This window comes from Neodiprion fabricii, chromosome 1 (genome assembly GCF_021155785.1).
Source record: "Neodiprion fabricii isolate iyNeoFabr1 chromosome 1, iyNeoFabr1.1, whole genome shotgun sequence".
Taxonomy (NCBI): Eukaryota; Metazoa; Arthropoda; class Insecta; order Hymenoptera; family Diprionidae; genus Neodiprion; species Neodiprion fabricii.
Window position 1 is genome coordinate 6,325,985 of NC_060239.1, and position 19,292 is coordinate 6,345,276.

Below are 19,292 nucleotides of genomic sequence, written 5' to 3' on the forward strand. Positions count from 1 at the left end.
CCTTTACATTAAATCTGCTTGTGAGATTCAAAAGAGTGAAAATCAGCAAACGAATGGAACAATTGGGGTTTTGTGTCGCATTGATCACTGCGAAAACTGAACAATGCTCATTTTTGTACCGCACATATATTATACTTAGCATGTAATTATTGTGAACGGTTTTAAGCCCCGCATATACGGTATCGTATACAGTCTCAGTATACGACGTTGTACGTGTACCAAGCTGAAACCGAGATATAGTTTTATAAGCGACACTTTTATATGCAATATATAATACGAGTAAAACGTACAGTGTAGGTAATATTTACTGTCAAATCTATACATATATGTTGTAACGATAATACGATATAGTGCTGTGCCTTGGCCATTATTCAGATGCCGTTTTACAATAAACTCATTGTCGTATAAATAAATATGAGAAATTATTACACACACCCTGCAAATATCCTCCGTTATATCCTCGCCTTTGTGACTCTGCTGATCGGAAATCAGGCCACGGTCCTTTTTCCGGTGGGAATCGCGGAGAAAAACTTTCCACGATCCGTAGGTCCGCGTAATTTGGTCAAGGGAGTCCGCTGACCAGTCGGAATATCAGTCCCACGATCAACAATCCGATTTCCGATGAAAATTATCATCCCAAGAGGCCGATAACAATTTCGCCCAGCCTTTGAACCGCCTCTCATTCCGCGCGTAGTCTCATCATTTATACGATTTTGACCGAGCAATGAATTTCACGATAATCGTAATTGAAGCTGATAATTGCCTCGAGTTTTATCGTTGTATGCACTTTGTTCGATAATTTACTCGTACTCAAGATCACGATCATTCGCGTGAGCTTGAATCGATGTTATCTTCTTGCGGCAGAGTTGATGAGTTAAAAAAAAAAGGAGAAAAGAGTTGGAGAAAATAGGTGAAAAAAATAAAAAAAATAAAGAACGAGAGGGAAAGAAACAGGCAGCGAAATTACCAATCCAGCAATCGTTTCGATAATCTACGAATGTGCAGCGACGCGTTAAGCCGAGTTGTTACGATTACATTTTTCTTCGCCTTTTTTTTCTCCAAATTTCTCTCCTCTTCGTTCCGATCCTTGCGCAATGGGCCCGCTCGTATACACCCGGCAACACATTAAATTGCATTACATTATCCACTCGCGTAGAAGTCGTTCAAGAAGTCGATTCTACTTAAAAGCAGCCTGAAAACGATTGTCGGTTGCACAACTTTCACAATGAGGCGCTGGCTTCTCACACTGATCGTCACTATCTCACGTGTTTTCTTGCCCGACGATGATCTCTGCTGCAACAAATTCAAACCACCGAGAATCACGGACTCGAGTTGCCGGCACTAATCGGTCAACGAATATCAGCAGCTCTCGGATCCTCGTCCGAATTCCTAGATCACGAATTCGTGTCGTGGAAAAACTTTTCCTCTTCATTTTTCAAGCTTCTATACGAGACTTGAAAGTAATCGATTAATTCGATTTGAAAGGTTTTGCTTGATGTCTGATTTTCACACTTCGGTTAAAATCGAATCTAAATTCCTTCAAAGACACGAGACAAAGATGACAAGTGGAAAAATTGGCGATCGAAGAAACGCGGTTGTTTCAATTATATTCCAGGACCTCGAATGGCAAATAAAAAGCAAACAAAAAAAAAAAAAAAACCCACGACGGAGAAGAAGTATCGTAATTTACCGGCACTTTTAAAAATGAGGGGTTAAACGACGCTGAATATATATCCCAAAGTATCCATTTGCTCGTTTATTAATATTTCCCGCCAATTCGAGCGTCTTTACGATCTCGAATAAAACGTACAACAAGAAGGCGATATCTCGACGAAGCGAAAGCCGTTTACAACCTGACCTTTGATCACCGATAGTTATTAATTGATTACCCTGTATATTCACGCAACTGTCGTGTCGAATTAGTCCCGATATTAGATTATAATCGGATATATTTAGCGGAATATTACTTATGCTCGTAACGAAGCGCATAGTAGGCAACTACGTAATTAAGACTCTTTGGCAATGTTTTTTGCATGTTTTACAAAAGTCCTGCATATAGCAGACTTGTGCCTTCCATATTCAGAGCAACAGGTTCGCCTGCTTTGTTATTAACCCATAAGAACACCGAGTCTGCGTTCTCTTGCGCTGTGGTTTGCTCGAATTTACGATTTCGTAATTATATCGCAGAACTATACGTACCGGCTATCGATCGCTATATTACTAGGAGTAAGATCTTTTGTCACAAATAGTGCCGAAGTCTTGCCGTAGAAAACATGACGCAGGATATTATTTACTGCCGCAAATTGCAATAGTAATAGGGCGGTTTTGCAGTCTATTTATTAGCACCAATTGGGTCAATATTGCGTCGTGAAATTATTTTCATGGTTAGAAAATTACAGGAAAGTATAATATTGCAAAAACAGGAAAATGTGACTACGTTGAAATAAATACAGTAAAAACGTACGAAGTAAATTCTGGTCACTCGCGTGATATTCGGCTTTAATTTGTCCGAGCGGTCGTGCGATTTCGATTCAATTTTCCTTTCAATAAATTCGCGCATTCGGCGATAATATTCGGAGGCCCAAGTAAATTTGGGCACGACGTAAACGACGCGGGCACGTCTCGTTGGCACGTGATAATATGCGCTCGGGATAAAACGATAATATAAAATCGACCCACGGCTCAGTCAATAAATAATACATGGATATGGTAATCGAAGACAAGCTTAAAGATGAAAAAGAGAAAAGAAAAAACAAAACAGAAATAATGTAGAACTGGTTCGACCAGGAAGTTGAACAGATACTTGGTATAAGCTTGCAATTTTATCATCGAAGGAATCTCCCGTGGTACTAGCGTCTCGTGAAAATATGTATTCGCACAAAAAATTTTGTCTTGCACGGCACGGTATGTATATAAGCTTGAATTCCGACGGGAATTACAGACGCGTTTGTATCGATGCTGCCCACTTTATCTTCTCGGGATATTTATCGCCTCTTCGATCTGCACACTGTTGAGATTAATTTTTCCCACTTTAATCTCGCGTTATTGCCCGGATTGATCGACCTAATTTGACACTCGTCAGCCACCAGATTCCCCCATCGAAACCCATATCATTCCCCTGCCTCCTTCTCTCAGATACCTTAAATTAGATTAGGGCACACACGCCGAGGACGCTGCGTTCGTTTTATGGAGTCAACGGCCACTCGACATTTCTGCAGTTTCTTCACCTGTCAGACAAGGCCGATGAAACCTGTTGCAAAATCCAATCACGCCTTGGAAAGAGTGAAAAACAAATACACAAACACCGATGAAAAGGGAGGTAAAAAAGATTGAGTCGAAAAAAGCGGACTGACAGTGAAAAATCGTCCGAGTATATCTGTAAGAACTACATGGATACATTGCATCGACGCACGTTACATCGATTTATACATCCTTAATTAGATCTGGTGAATCCGCCAGAGACAAAGGTCGTTAATTAGCCACAATAATTCGTCACGATTAAATTTTAATGCAAATCTACGCCGTTGAAAAAATTCTTTATGTTAAAGAAGCACGTGGGATTATAAAAGGTGTAAGGTAGGAAAAAAATTATCTATATTATAGCAGAAATCGAACTTTATATGATCAATAGTTTTCAAATGTCAACCAGTTACTTTGCCCATCTATATTCGAGGTTAATACCTATCGAATTCTTTCGATGGTCGCCTTTCACGGAAATGAATGAGTTACAATTTTTTACTCTAGCAAAAAGTTGAAAAATTAATAACTTGATTTTAATTATCAGCGCCTACGTTTCACTGGAAAAGGAGCCTCAATCGGATGACGATAGGAATCTTGGGTTATATTTTGTTTTGCATAATTAAACAAAAGTGATTTGTTAAATTCTCCGTCCGTTTTAAACACTTATGAAAAAAAATATCTTATATTTTTCGATATCGATTTAAAAACAAAGGAATGTTCAAATGGCTTGGAAGATGAACGACAGAAACGGCGCGGCGTTCAAAATTTTATACATATAATATCGGTGTTTCACACGCCTGATTTTACGCAGCCGTCGACTCGCGACCGCTTCGTCGGTAAGCTAGAAAAATAAGTTGCCGGTAAGAGCCACCGGCATCGACGAGACGTGAGCGGTAGCTGTTACGGCGGAAATCCCTGGTAGGCAACTGTCAACACCGGCACGTGTCGCCACTCGATATTGCAGGGGCGTCATCTTATTGTGCAAATAATTGAAACCCTAATCCCCGCGATTCACCCCCGCGACGTTTAAAGTGACGACCGGGTTCGTCGGTCCGTGAACAATGAGAAAGCCGAGGGTTTTCTATTATCTCTACTTCCAGGTCGCAAGTCCGCAACTCTGCAACCCCAAATTTAAAATGGCGATACGGCGGAACTCTCGCTTGCGCACGTCTCTTATTGCGGACTTTACACACGTGCCTCGATCCACATTCTAAGCATCTATTTATCAGCCCTCGAGCAAGGATTTTGACGACGCTTTAACGCGATCTCTTCACTCTAATCCTCCTGTCTGATGTTCGATTCACTCCATCGGAAAGGGGTACGAGTAAGAAGTCGAAATTCAATTTCGAAATTGCCTGAACAAATGGGAAGAGACTTTTCACCACGCTGCTTTGGAGGAATTATTACCGCTACAAATTGATGCAAGAGCTACAATTTTTGTACAATTCTATGAACAAACGAAACAAAAACTGAATTCCTTGTACACCAGTTATCATTACCAGGGGATTGATTCCGGTGTCTTTTAATTAATATATTCCAAGTCTAGCGGCAAGTTATGAGTTCAGCAAAAAAAATTCTTACCGATTTTTTGGTTATTTTGCTTTTAAAATTTTTTATTCCAACAGAATAATCACCAGAGACGAAGATGCCTACAGCTTACACAAATAGGGGGTGCTCTTTTTTTGTTGCTTTCTCTTGACGAGTAAATAAAAATGAAAAGAAAACTTAGAAGTAGGAAGAAGAATAATAAAATGAAAAAAAAAAATCACAAACTAAAAGAGACGGAGACGTCGTACCACCTGTACCTGCTCTTCACCTCTGCAAGTCCAGACTCCCGCAGGATCAGCCTGCCTCGCTGTCCGTAAACGGACAATATTCCCCGGAGGCATTCAGCGAGCATCAGAGATCCTCGATAAAACATTGAATGCTCGCGGGTCCCATTCAGTCACACATAATACTATCTGGCTCGTTCATTTGTGCTCGAGCAAACAAAAACCGAGCCGGAAAATGTCACCGTGCAGTGTGCCTTATGCGTGATCCCACACGGGGCTTAAACCTCTCGTATGACAATCGCTAAACGTGTTTCGACGATTGTTCGTCAATCGTTTCGTCCATCGTCTGCTGCAGATAACTCAACGAGGGTTATAGTGGGAGCCTCGAATCGATCTTTGATCTTCCTTGTCGCTTTCGAATCACGTTTGTTTGCCGCAAACACGTTTCGGGTTATCCCAAAAGATCCTCAATCGAGTGCACGCCGTATGAGAAAGGCAAACACTTTTACCAACGAACTGCATACGCTTCTCTTTATTCGAAAGATTTTTCACCCTAAACTCGGTAGGTCTGAGAAACTTTATGCACAAAATAGTGAAAATACCATCATAGAGAATTTAATTCAAACGGAAGGTTACTGAAGGGGAGACGAGACCAACGGGAAATCAACTTCTACAATTGGAATCAGAAGTATTGATGTTGCCAAAGCAATATGGCGACGCACTGGGCAATCAGCTGACCGTACATTTGAGCGAATTAATTGAATATAACGGCACGGATAATCCCGCGTTAGTTTCAAGACTTTTATTTCGTTGCGCTAAGTTGGTAGATAATAAAATCCGAGACGAAAATCGAGTTTCCTAATGAAATGCATCGCGGTATTTTCTACCACCCTCAGAATGGATAAGGAAGAGCCGCGACCTTATCGGTCAGATTTGAAAGTCCATATTTTATCCGCGAAAACATAGCCCGGGGTTGAAGGGGGTGAAGAAATGTGAAGGTGGGTGATAATTTGTCACTTTTGAGGGCATCGCCGAGTGCCGAGAGGGGCGGAACTCTCATATTCACTCCTCTCCTCACCCTGCACCTCGGAAACGCAAGCATTCGGAGGGCTGGTGTGACGTAATCACGTTAAGTGATCCGTCGCTCGCTGTCAAGTGAAACCCGGCCACCACCGCCATTAGACGTTTCACCCTGCAGCGAGCGATAAGCGTCTACATTTATACCTATGTGCAAATGTACCTACACTTTATGTATTATAATATATATATACACAAAGGTACATGGCCCCCGTTACGCCCTGGGTGCCCACCTATATTTATCCACCCAAAGGGAGCCCAAAATTTTCTTCAATAACACTGAGAAAAATTTCATTTGTTACAGTAACTAGAAAAATTGAGTAAAACAGGTGTCGTTAAAAAAACTGTTTGAATATCGTTGGAATTACGAAAAACGAGGTATGCGTAAACATTTTGCGCTATTGTCGATCCTATTTTGGTAATTGCAACGCAAAATCAGTTTGTGAGGTTTACTCTACTTTTTTAGTTAAACAAGGCTTTAACGTCAATTTATTGTTGCACAAGCATTAAATTTTCGCAACAGTTACAAGAAAATGTAGTAACAGTGATCGTAATGAGAAAGAATAGTAAGAGATATTAGACTTCCTGGTAACAGTTACAAAACTAATTTTCATTTTGTACCCAAAACTATGTCTTTTAGTTATGGTGAAAAATAAAAATGATAATGAATTGTAACCATAGCTGGAAAATTCTTCTCAGCAACATGGACGATTCTGATTACTTTTTTTTCCTATCACAGTAAATCCTCCCTTCAATACGCAATTGTTACCTTAAATTGAAACGAGCTTTTGAAATATATTTCTAAATACTCACCCGAATATCCGTGGCATCTGTTCGATTTCTGGCACAACACACGCCGACTTTCCGGAAGTTAAGAAAATATCAAATCCTACGTGAAATTGATGATTCGAGACTGAAGGATTGTGAGATAAAAGAAATGAAATTTGGAATAAATTACACGTTGTGCGCTCACTTGCCTTTCTGTGTTTTCAAGCACTTGCTTGTTACGTGCATTGCGCGGAATCGTGTGTATTATATTGTTATGTCTGGAGAATAGTTTCCCACAAGTTATGAAAGACGTAGAGATATGCGGGCTGACGTTGCCCGCCGCGATCAGGTTATTGTTTTTCAAGTACCTTTCATAGGAGGCCTTCTTCACTTCAAGAATGGACCAACTTCTTCACTGGCACTCTGCATCGTGTGCGTGTCCTGCTTTACATCCACCCATCCACGCACGAACTTGAGTTTTGGTACAGTCTTGGCCAAATCGTGAAAGGAAATCATCACGTGTGTTGCCGAACATGTAAAGTAGAAAAAGTGGTTGTTATTTTACACACAGAATAGTAAAAGTTCACCGAATAGAACAATTCACATCTACGCAAAATTTGAGAAATTTTTTGGTATAACGTAAAGAAAAATATCATCGGCTGAAAAATATTCTATAATGGTTGAATTTCTTTCTTTACAATACCTTGACATTAAGACATTCGAAACTCCTGCATGAGCTATTTTTTTACAAACCGTATCAAGGACCGATAAAAATCGGCAAGTTATTAGAAATTACGTCACGTTGAATTTTCAGAATCAAAGAATGGTCCCGGAATTTTGGAGAGATTCGGAATCGCGGTTTTCATTTACGGATCATCGATGCGCGGATTTCTGTAAGGAGAAAATCGACGAGCAATTTGTGAATGACTGTATAAGGTACGAACACAGGTAAGCAAGTCCCGTCAAATAATGCCCCAGCAGCTACTCCCGGACTGGATCCCTCATCTTTCACTCCCTTTCCCTCCATCGCACGCTCACCCTTGTTGGCCAAAAAGGGCCCCCAGCTCACGCCGCTCCCACTCACGAGACAAATATTTATATCGCGAACACCCGCTGCGCCATTGTCGAAGAACTTGTAACCACGCTGCTTTGCCTCGATAATTTCTCTAGGGTTCTCGGCGACAAGTGTTTCGCCAATTGGTACAACGAACCTATAATAACAACGTCACATCAAATTCTTAACGCGTGATAAAATTTGTGGGAAAATTAAAATCTCCTGGACGATAAAAAATTTAGAGAATAAAATTTAAACGCGAATGGCAAATTCTATACTTTGATTACCGCGGGAAGGGTTGGACGTGAAAAACCTGTTCAACGGGCAAAAATCAAGAATCAAAGAACAAACATCACGGACAACAAACGAGCGAGCAAAAAGGAGAGAAAGGAGAAGAAAAAGAGACACGGTTATGCTGGCAAAAGGGCAGCCGAGGCCGAAAAGGGAATGAATACGCATGCGGGGGTGGCCCTTTCGACGCGATGGGCGTAGCTTCGGAGACCCAGAAAAAATGTAATGGCTCATTGGCACCTGGTCCTGCAGGATCACACGGATGTGCGTTGTTAACGCAACTCCCTTAAATGCTACGTATTTCCACTACGTCAATTCCGCCCCGTCACCCATTCACGGTTAATTAACGTGTTATTTACAGGCCAACGCAAATTTGCACTCGGTTATCGGAGAAACTACTACATTGAAACATTATTAGTATGTTAGTTTTTTAAAAACTTTTTAAACAGTTTAACTGATGCAAACGATTAAGTGAGAATTTTATTTATTCATTTTTTTTTCATCAAAGTCTTCTGTACTCGAAGTAAATCAACCCTATGAAAATGGAATTGCGAATGCTTCTTATTACGAATAATTTGCCAATTTTATAGGAGATTCGGTACGATGATAATTTCATGTAAGATTCACGAAAGAAAGAAATTAATATTACATCCGCTACTAATACAACCCTTTGAAAGATGAAATTTAAAAAAAAAAAAAACAGATATCGAGTTTCATAACTCTTCGTAAAACGAGTATATAAGAATGTGGAAACATCAAAAAATAGAAGGATGGCACAATGGAATTTTTTTTTGCTAAAATTTAGAAAAGTAGGAAGTCACAATTTATAAAGGTAATACCAAAATAAAGAATAGTGAGAATTTCGATGATTTTATATTTTAGTTTATTATATTCTTATTCATCTCTCGGATTCATGTATTCTGGATTCCTCTACCTCGACCCTTTCTACGTTTTGAAATTCCCAGTGCACATAACAGATTTTTGTCTTCTAAAATTCAATATCACGATCCCGCTATCTTCCGATCCTTCCTCATTTTCGATCTCACAAGACGAGTAGTTAAAAACCACAAGCATAAATTTCAATCCATCTACGATTCGAGGATCGTATTTCGATTCCACAAGCCGCGGAATTGCGAACGCGGCAAAGGATCGAGGTAAAATCGAGATAAATAAAGTCCGAATCAAAGACGTCCATAAATCGCAGGGTGATAATGGAAATCTCAGCGGGATAGGGAAGGAGTCGCATTGATAGGGAGCCGCGACGTTCTCGTCGTCGAGGTAAACAGATCAGCGACGGAACGGCGCTGCGGGGGTCGAGGGGGAGACGCCATACGTCAGGACGACGACGCCCGTGTGATTAGATTAGGGCAGAAGTAGGAGGACGTATATCTCGGCTGCCGTGTGAATTTTCCCATAGAGGAAACACGTGTCTCTCTTCGCGTAGTCTGTGCTATGCGATGGCCTCTTTCGCATTAGACTCGCCACCACCCCGTATATATGAATCACTATTCATCACGGCGGTTGTCGTCACCGAACACCCAGTCTACCACCTTTATCCACCTTTCGCCACACCCTGATCTGCTCCAGTAGATGAGCATCCGTAACAGGAATCGCCTTGATAGGGAAGTTTCACGGATTTTTCGAATTTCTTTTTTACTATATTCTTCGGTATAGTTCGGGGAGACATGATTTGGTCGTGTGATTTAAGTTTTTTGCACTTGAAGGAAATGTCGATGCGGATAAAATAGTAGGTTGGAAAACGGTCTGAGTTGTGTCTATACGTATAATTTCATCAAAGACACGGCAAATTCAATTATGTATTATTTCTGTAATTATCGCTTTTAACGAAAATTTAAAATGTCGGATCTCATTATCTTTGACGACTTTACTCCGCGGACATTTAAAGGGGTTGATATTTTTTCCCTACCTTTAAAACTTCCCTACGTTGGAACATAGAATTCTAGGAATCCAGGGATATTCCTCGGATCTTGGAAATCACGATATTTGAACGATTTTTGCTGAATTTATTTTTAGCACCTAAAGACACTCACCGAATTTTTTTTATTGCAATTGCTGATTGACCGGAACGGCGCAAAGATATTTTTTTGTTCCCGCATCGCTTCTTTAGTGTCCTCGATTATTGTTCTTCTTCCGTTCTGTCAAAAATACGAGGCACATATATATATACACATATATATAGTGTTCGTCATTAGTGCCGAAGGAATTAAGATCGATTGAGAAGATAGTTACGGCGATAAAGTAAAGCGGGTACAAGATATTCCGGTCGGCGAAAGGATTGCCAGTATGATTTTTCCTAGGTGAACAGTGTTGATGCCTGAAACACAATAAACCATCAAACTTGATTTCGGCACGATTTCCGGGGTGCAAAACAGGCGGCATGTACTCGGAATTACAGCTTAGTCCGGAAGTAATCTGTTGATTTTCGCAGCTTGAAGGTGTGCCGTACCTGCTTACCGTTCTTTGAAGTAAAACCGATCATTTTTGCTGATAGTAATCGCGCAGCCACGGGAAATTCCGCAATTCGATTGGCGCCGGTCTTTACGACAGGAAGAAGAGCCCGGGACTATTGCGTTTTTTTATTCTTCTCGTACCTTTGACCGGTACGCTGTGCTTAAGCCGACAATTTTCGTTCCCCCGCCAGCTGTGTCCGATTTTTTGCGAGTACGCAATAATCCGTTAATCCTTCGCATTGTCTTCCGCCACCATTAACGGATACGAAAAAAATACAAAAAAAAATTAAAACTAATAAAAATGTGTATATAAATAAGGATGAAGGCGGAACTTTTTTGTTTGGAAAAACCAAGAGAGTTTGCGCGAAATTGCGAAAGAGTGTGTTCGACTGTCTTTTACCCTCGTCGCTCTTCGCGAAAAGGCTCTTTCAATTTTTGATTCGGTAGATCGTGAAAAAAGGTGCGGGTTGCAATTGAGGAAGTTTGGAAAATCGGTGCATATCAATATAGTCGGGAAAAATTCGTGGAAACAAGATCAATCTTTGCAGTCTTCGATAAATTAGTCGGTAAATTCGAGAGGGGTCGTGGCGCGTAATTATATACACATGACGCAAATACTGGTGTGATTAGGTGCGGGGAGCAGGTTTCGAGCAATCAGTTTAAAGCTGTCTAAAGTTGGGAAAAAAGTAAATTTCCACCGCATCGCGTGAAGGATCACCGGCGCTGATCGCGGCAATAAAAAAAGATAACGAAGAACCAACCAAGCTTAGAGCCGTTGAACAAGTAAAAACCGGACATAGTTGTAAAGTTTCGTTGAGAACACGAAAAAGGACGGCTCGGGATTCTGATTGGACAGGAAATCGCGGCTGTAGTACCTTATACCTGACTTCGAGATAATCTTTACGATTTGCGAAAAAATTCACTGGTAATCGGACCGACTTGCACGACTGGTTCTAATCAACTTTGATTAATTAGCAAAACTAAGACTTGAATAATTTGATAATTTTTACTGATAAATCACGCGAATTTCTTACATTTTTTTTTTTCGCTCATCAAAATGACGAAAAATTTACGACCGTTTTATGTAAATAAAAGAACAATGGTGAATTCTCGCTAGAGTGTTTGAATTTGAAAATGTTAGGAAAAAATTTTACACACCGTTTTGGTAATAAGTCTTTCAGAGAAAATTCGATAATTTTTCTATTCAATATTTCCTTTTTTATCGCTGGACCCTGAAGCTTGATATTGGGAGAAAAATCATGTTGAAAATTTGAGCAAAAACGGTGGAACGTCGTCTAAAAATAGTAATTCGCTAATTTCCGTCTAACCAGGATGAATCGCTGACGACGAAGCAACTAACAAACCTAATCCGTGAGCTGAGCTGATTTTTGAGAAAACGTGATGGAGGCATTTCGTGAATTTGACTGATTGTCAGCTCGGAGGGGCAAAAAGCACGAATCACATGTGGCCTTACCGTAGAAGCAAGTCACACGCGAGTCGAGGCAAGAGCTACCTGCTCCAGGGTAATACTATACGCATCCGGAAGTGCATTGTGGCCAGGGTACCCACGTGGTCATAGACGGCAGGGTGAATGGCGCGGGATTCAAACGAAAGAAGCACCACGTCAAAAGGCGAAATACATGCGCAAGGTTATACCTTCATACGTCAGCGTATAATGGAGTCCCCCGGTAATAAGGAAACTCGAGAAGATCCCGCGGCACGGCGCAGTGCGGGTCCTGCCTCCTACTATTCGCTTCCTCCTCCTCCCACTTCAATGGCACAAAGACACCACTGACAGCACTGACAGCACTGACAGCGGTCTCATGTTACGTCACTGGCTGCTCTGCCTTTCCTGGGCGGGCATTCAACGTCGGCACCAAGAGGCAACCATCGGAGGATCCACCTACGCTTGGTGTACCCGTACAATAAAGATGCGATGGGATGCGATGGGATAATTAACCGGGGAAGGTTCTCGCGACGGCGAATCAATGCCTGTTTCTTTCTTCGGCAACTCACCTGATGCTTAGAGGAAACGGTGTGCGTTCAAATATTCACCTCATTCTTTCATGTACCAACGATCGGGAGTTGACCAAATCTGGCGTTTTGCCTGATTCGTACCTGAGTTGTCCGCCTTGAAGACGAAGAATATCCGATGATTCTTGACGGTTTGAACTCGTCAAGATCAACAGCCAAGTCTCTTCGTCTCTTCGAAACTATTATACTTCCATACTTTCGATGGTCAAGATTTTCCTCAGGTTCGATCGTAATCAGTCCGCTGTTTCCAACGTCATTTCCAACCGCCAGTGTGATACATACACAGGTGACAGTGTAAAATTGGAAGAAACACATTAACAACAAAAGGCGATCCGAACAATCTTATTTTTCTCCGTTCGTTTAACCAAAGTCACCAGACACACCGGTTCTTTCGGTTTTCCGACAGTCCGAGACATCGGAGTGTTCCAAACGAGATGAAAATGGATTCGGAAAGAGTAATTGCGGGCAGCTGGTTCCGGCATGCATAATCGAGAGCTTACGAGTTCGCAGGTCGCACCCTGACGGTTTTTGGAAGCAAGAACTACTTTGTTCTTCGGGTTCCTCGCGGGTGCTGGAAGGACCAATTATACCGGGATGGTGAGAATGGAGTAGAGAATAAAACCGGGTTCCTCCGACTGAAGATGAGCACAAAAAGTTTCCCACCGTTTTCTAGTCCTTTAGTTTGCCAAGCCTGAATCTCGACGTCGAGAAACGAAACCTGAAGCCGGATGTCCACGCCCAGATTTCAGCGCAATCGCAAGGTGAAGAGGAGACCCACCTTGTGCGTACCCTCGTTGCTCTAGCTCGATGAAAAAATACGTCTTCGTTACGCCTTCTTCGGTAACGTCTTCAAGACTAGTTTCGGATCGTACAATTCAATGGCCCGTAGAGAGAGCTCTGATTTCTGATCTGCCGCTGCCGGTGCGGCAACTTGTCAGTCCCCGGGAAACACGCCTTCGTTTCGAGGCCGTTTTGTAGACTGAGATCGGATTCGTTGGCCGCATGAATTTTAACCGACGAATTTCGCGTTTCTTACCGTACCGATCTTCATTCAGACGGTGAACTTCCTGTCGACTAACGAACCTTTCGCATCCTGCGACGTAACTACCGTCAAAGCTTTCGTCTCCCGGTGTGATCCTCGAGGCTACCGAGTAGAGGAAAGCCAAAACTAACGGACAATCGTCATCCCCTCAAACTTTCCTTAATGTTTTTCCATGTCCAGGTGAAAATCGATCAGTGCAAACCACGATTCATCCGGTACGAACGATTTTAGTTCACATGCAGGAGTGAAATTCCCATGTCAAATCGCCCTCGGCATAAGCGGTGGAGATGAGTAAATTCTCACATCACCTATGTGATAAAATTCACATATGGTTTTAAGTACGGAGAGCGTCGAGAGCGGCTCGCCGCCCTTGCCATCGGGTAAAATTCGCCTCTGTATTACTTCGTGTAGCCCCGCATACCTGCGTGCGCTAGACGCTATCTATGACTATGCCCAGGTATACACACCCAGTGTACAACCACCCGCTGATCGCGCACACCTTTGTACATCACGCGTTCTGGCGCCGCAACGCGATGTATAAGGTACGAAACAAGCCATATGGCTTAAAGTTCCCATACCGCCGTGCCTCGCCGGTTCCCCCATAAAATCGTACAGGCACCGATACTCCGCATAGCCACCCACAACAGGTTGCTCTGTGTCATCGTTTTAAATGCCGGATATACTCGGTTTTTTTTACATTTTATTTATTTTGTCTTTGCGTATATTTCCCCGTACACTTAATACACGGCGTTTAGTTTATTTGATGTGCTTTTTTTTTTTGCCTTTAACTGAACGTATTATTTATTGTCTCTTTTTTTCGTTTCAAGGATAATAAAAATGAGAGTTAAAAACCGGAAATACACTGTTAAGAAGTACTTATATCTGAGTACGGATTTGACGGGTGATTTATTGGTCGACAATTATTTGTTCGTTCATCGGATGGATGAATGAAAAAATAAGTAGTACAGTTGAAAAAGGTACTTGATCGAGCAATATTTCGTCCGATTTTGAACGAATGTAAAACTTTATTTTTGTCGTTAGAGAGCTGTAGGAATTTTTAAAAAATTTCAAATCTATATTTTAACAACGCGAAATGAAAATTTTTCACGACTAGGTGGCAAAAAGTATAACAGCTGTACAATTGACAAAAGAATCGAACAATGTCGAATTTACGGATACGTAAAAATATAATTCACACAACTTCGCGGTTGGACGAAAAAAAAAAAAAAAAAAAAAAAAACAAGAAACAAACAAACGATAAGCATTGAGAAAAAATGTTAAGCATCAAACAGGTTCGTACCGAAAGGAATCCGTTTCTCATTGTAACGTATATTTGACGAAAACCGGTGCATCGTGAGTACCTAGAGTGAAATGGAAAATGCGGCTAATCCGATCGGTTAAACTGTTAATCGGTACAAAACTGGATTTGCAGAGGTTCACAGTAATTTCTACCTGTGGTTTGAGGGTCTCATCCCACTTTCCGAGGCCGGTGCCTCATAATTAGAACACCTTGCTCATCCGGGAGGAATTAGGGAACAGGTGATCCTCACCGCACGAGCTGGGTTGAATCCGCACAAGGAAAATGCATCACTGGTATGGAGTCACTCCGGAGTTCGGCTTATCCTCCATTACGTGGAACTTGGTGTCCTCCACCATTCCGGCACTGTTAGGACCCGAGTAGTTGCAGCAGCAATCCTATAGTGGGGAACAAGTCAAGCGTAAGGTAGCTCCAGGATTACACCGACTTGTTAGTTCTTATTGTCCGATGGGCTGTATGCAGGCAGGCGGAAATCGCCGTTCAAATGTCAACCTAATTTTTGCAAGATCCTTAGATAAGATTGTGTGGATACAACGTGAGAGCCGTTCCTCATACCCGGAACTTGGATAACCTCAACTTCCAAAATATACTCCGTAGCTACTCTTTTTCCAATCGAGCCTTTGGCCAAAGAAGCGCGGCATCGTCTGCTTTTTTTTGCATAATCGTGGCGAAAAGTAATCCGATTAAAATTCCAGAATTTGGTTTGACCGATTAATAGTGGGCTCCAATTTGGCGATGAAAATTTTACGTAAATTCCTATAAGCGCGTGATTTTTGGAAACACGCTTCACCTTGATCATGTTCTCAAGCATTTAGGTTCAACGGTTAAAAATTGTTGGATTATTTTTACAATAAAATAAATATTTCAAAGTCTGACGCTTGTCTAACAATATTATTTATGCATGTGCATAAATACTTATTTTGTGTTTGGAGTATTTTTTGGCCAACCGAAAGAATGATACGCGTTTTTCCAAAGTTTTCAGCGTGGCGCTGTTGAAACGATCTTATCCTCTTCAGGAGTAAAAACTGTCATCAGGCATATTGAGAAAACAGATTGATTTTAATACAACAATTTGTTGAATTATTATCCACGTAAATGATGAAGTACAATATTTCAAATGAATAAATAAATTTGCTAATGACAATGTATAATTTTCATTCCCTTCAAACGAACACTGCGACCAATTAGTTCAATCAAATACGTTGATTTGCTTCTATCAAATCCTTTTTCACTCGCAATAAAAAATAAATCGTCTACCCAAATTTATTCAACTCAGCTGCACGCGTTACTGTAAAAGTGTCAAAATAAAACAGTATTTAAAAATAAGAAATACCGACCGATTTACTTTGCCGAACTCTATTTTATCATCTAATTGTGAGACCAAAAATTTCAAATAAAGCTACTGTAATAACCGTTCGACAATAATCTAAAATTGAAACGATGAATGATCCCTTGGAAGAAAAAACAAATAGTACGAAAAGTACCCAATGAGATGAACGTTGAAAATAAACATTTGGGACAAAAGATGGGCGAGTTGTGGGCCTTGTTAAATGGAATACCATTAAACAAGGAGCAAACAAGGGAAAAACCCATCGAGCTCATCAGGCATCAATGGAGGGCGGGGATTCGCCTAAACTGTAAGCTTACCCAAAAGAGGGAAAAGCAGATTTCGGAACGGAGATAGCGGTGACATAAGACGGAACTACCTGGCTAGCTATAGCCGTTCTTCCATGCCGGGAGTTGGAAGTTTTAATCCGAGGAAACACGAGGGAGCGTGAACGACCACCCGTTGACCGAACGGGCTACCGTTGATTACCGTCTACCTGTCGATGAATAGCGATTGCGTGATTGCCGACTTATACAACTAATCTGGGTCACCTCGATAATTAAGTTGTATTGGTTGTGTTGCCCCCTCGGTAAATGGGATTTATACGATCACTTGGGAATACTTGGTGAAATCCAGACGTGTCATAAATACGCATAATTACTCGACAGGACCTGTAGATTTTCATGAAAATTGGTATTTATTTTCAGTAAAAAATCTAAAAACTACTGCAATATTTAACGGAGATTAACAATTCTTTATAAAAAAAAAAAAAAAAACTATGCATATTTGCAATTTTGTGGGAAATAATACTTAGTGTTATGTATACGTACAATAATGGTAGTAATTTTTACCGGGGTTGGTAATGAATTTGAGTGATTTTAGAGTTCTCAAAAGAATGCACCATACTTTGTAAACTGAATACGTTTTGATTGAATTTCCTTTCATGTTGGTTTTGTCGCGAATATGTTTTTTCGTACGTTTCAATTTTCGGTTGGTTTTTTTCTCAGCCTGCACGCGGTTCGAATTTGTTTCGAAGAGCCTCATGCTTAGGATGAAATTCTCTATTTAGGTACCAGGTTTCTAAATAACCCTGCTTAAAAATATATACCTAGCCTACAATATACTAAATTACCTTGTACACGTGTATTGCCTTTGTGCGAAGCTTTTTCGCTCAGTTTCGCCCGTAATATCCTTCACGTGTTACGTCAAAGCCCAACCATTCTTCGAATCGGCATGCAGTCCGATGCTCGAACTCGAGTGGCTGTATTGATTCGTCTCTACGGAAAATGGACCGATAACACAGATCTGTAACAAAATATTTTATTCAGCTGCATGGGATGTTTTTGGTGAATATTATGATTAGGAATCCAAAAATGACTTCCATTTGCTTCCATCACGCACAGTATTCTTGCAAATTACGATGTGTTTGCATAAAAAAATCATAACAATAATGAAAGAACCACCATTTCATTACAATAAACTGAACAATATTTTTTATAAAATTAAACAAAACATTTCTTTATGAACTGTACTTAATATTCCGTGCTTATTCTTTTTGCCTATGAAACCTTTTCTTCTTATCTTTGATACTTTTCCGAACACGCCTCCGCTTTCCATTTTCTGTTTCCTTGTTTGTATTTAATCTTGAGTTTCGGTCTGATACATATTAAATTAAATTAAGAAATTACTTTTGCATAGGATTTCTAGAATCAATAATAGGATAACAGATTTTCAGTTAAAGGGTTATCCTACTGTAATCAGAATTCAAACAAGCTAATTTTTGAAAGTTAATTTCGAAAAAACTAAAATACAATATTATCAGTTTTTTCACACGTGAGTATGTACGTCTTAAGGACCAAAAGCTTCCGCAAATATTTTTGCTCGAACACAAACAGAAAAAAAAACATCCTCATTCACTACGTGGAATTAGCTATGAAGTGACGGACAATTTTTTCATTATGTTTATTTTTTTTGCAATACATATTAATAATAATAATACGCACTATTGTTTCAAGAATTGCAAAAAAGTTGAGGATTTTTTTTTCGTAACTTAAAACGAAAAAATAAAACAAGGTCCTTCACCTCATAGCTAATACTACACAGTTAATGGGGATATCATTTTTTTTTTTTTTATTTCAGACCAAACACGTTTGCGGAATTATTGTACACACCGACCGATATCACACGGGAAACATCAGCCGTCGCGAAGAAGAATAATGTTTGAAAAATTATATATTTTTTAAAGAAAATTTTACAATATTACTAATTTTTATACATAAGAACATGTATAAAAATTGGTCATATTGCATTAGCAGTTTTTCCAAAATAAAATCCTGAAAATTAGCCTGTTTAGACGCCGGTTACAGTAGAATAACGAGAAACCCTTAAACGAGAATTTCACCCTAAATGAAACAACAAACACAAATTCAAGAACAAACCCGAGGTAACGGAACTTTTTAAATATTTTCCCCGGTTTCAGTGGTTCAAAATCTATAAGAAATAGCATGAAAAACCTGTTAAGTGTTTTGGTTACAGAGTTCTGTAATCTTCCAGGAATGATCGTGAGTGTATCTTGTACATAATTCTCCACGCATTTCATCCCTTTTCAACGAATTTAGAATCACCGTTTTTCCGGAGAGCGAAAAAGTGCGTCGAATTTAATTCCTGAACTAATAACAGCGTCTATGCAGTTAGCGATTCTTCGGTACTTCGGTCCCTCTTTTAAGGAAACAATCGACTCGATCGTTCAGCGAAACCAGGGCATCCCTGAACCAGCGATCGGCGTCTTCTTCAACCATCCCTAGGCGATTATTTTCCAGGCAGTTAAAACGCACGGGTAAATAAATACGGTACGAGGTCTTTTTTCCTACCCCAGTTTGAATCGGAGTCCCGGGGATC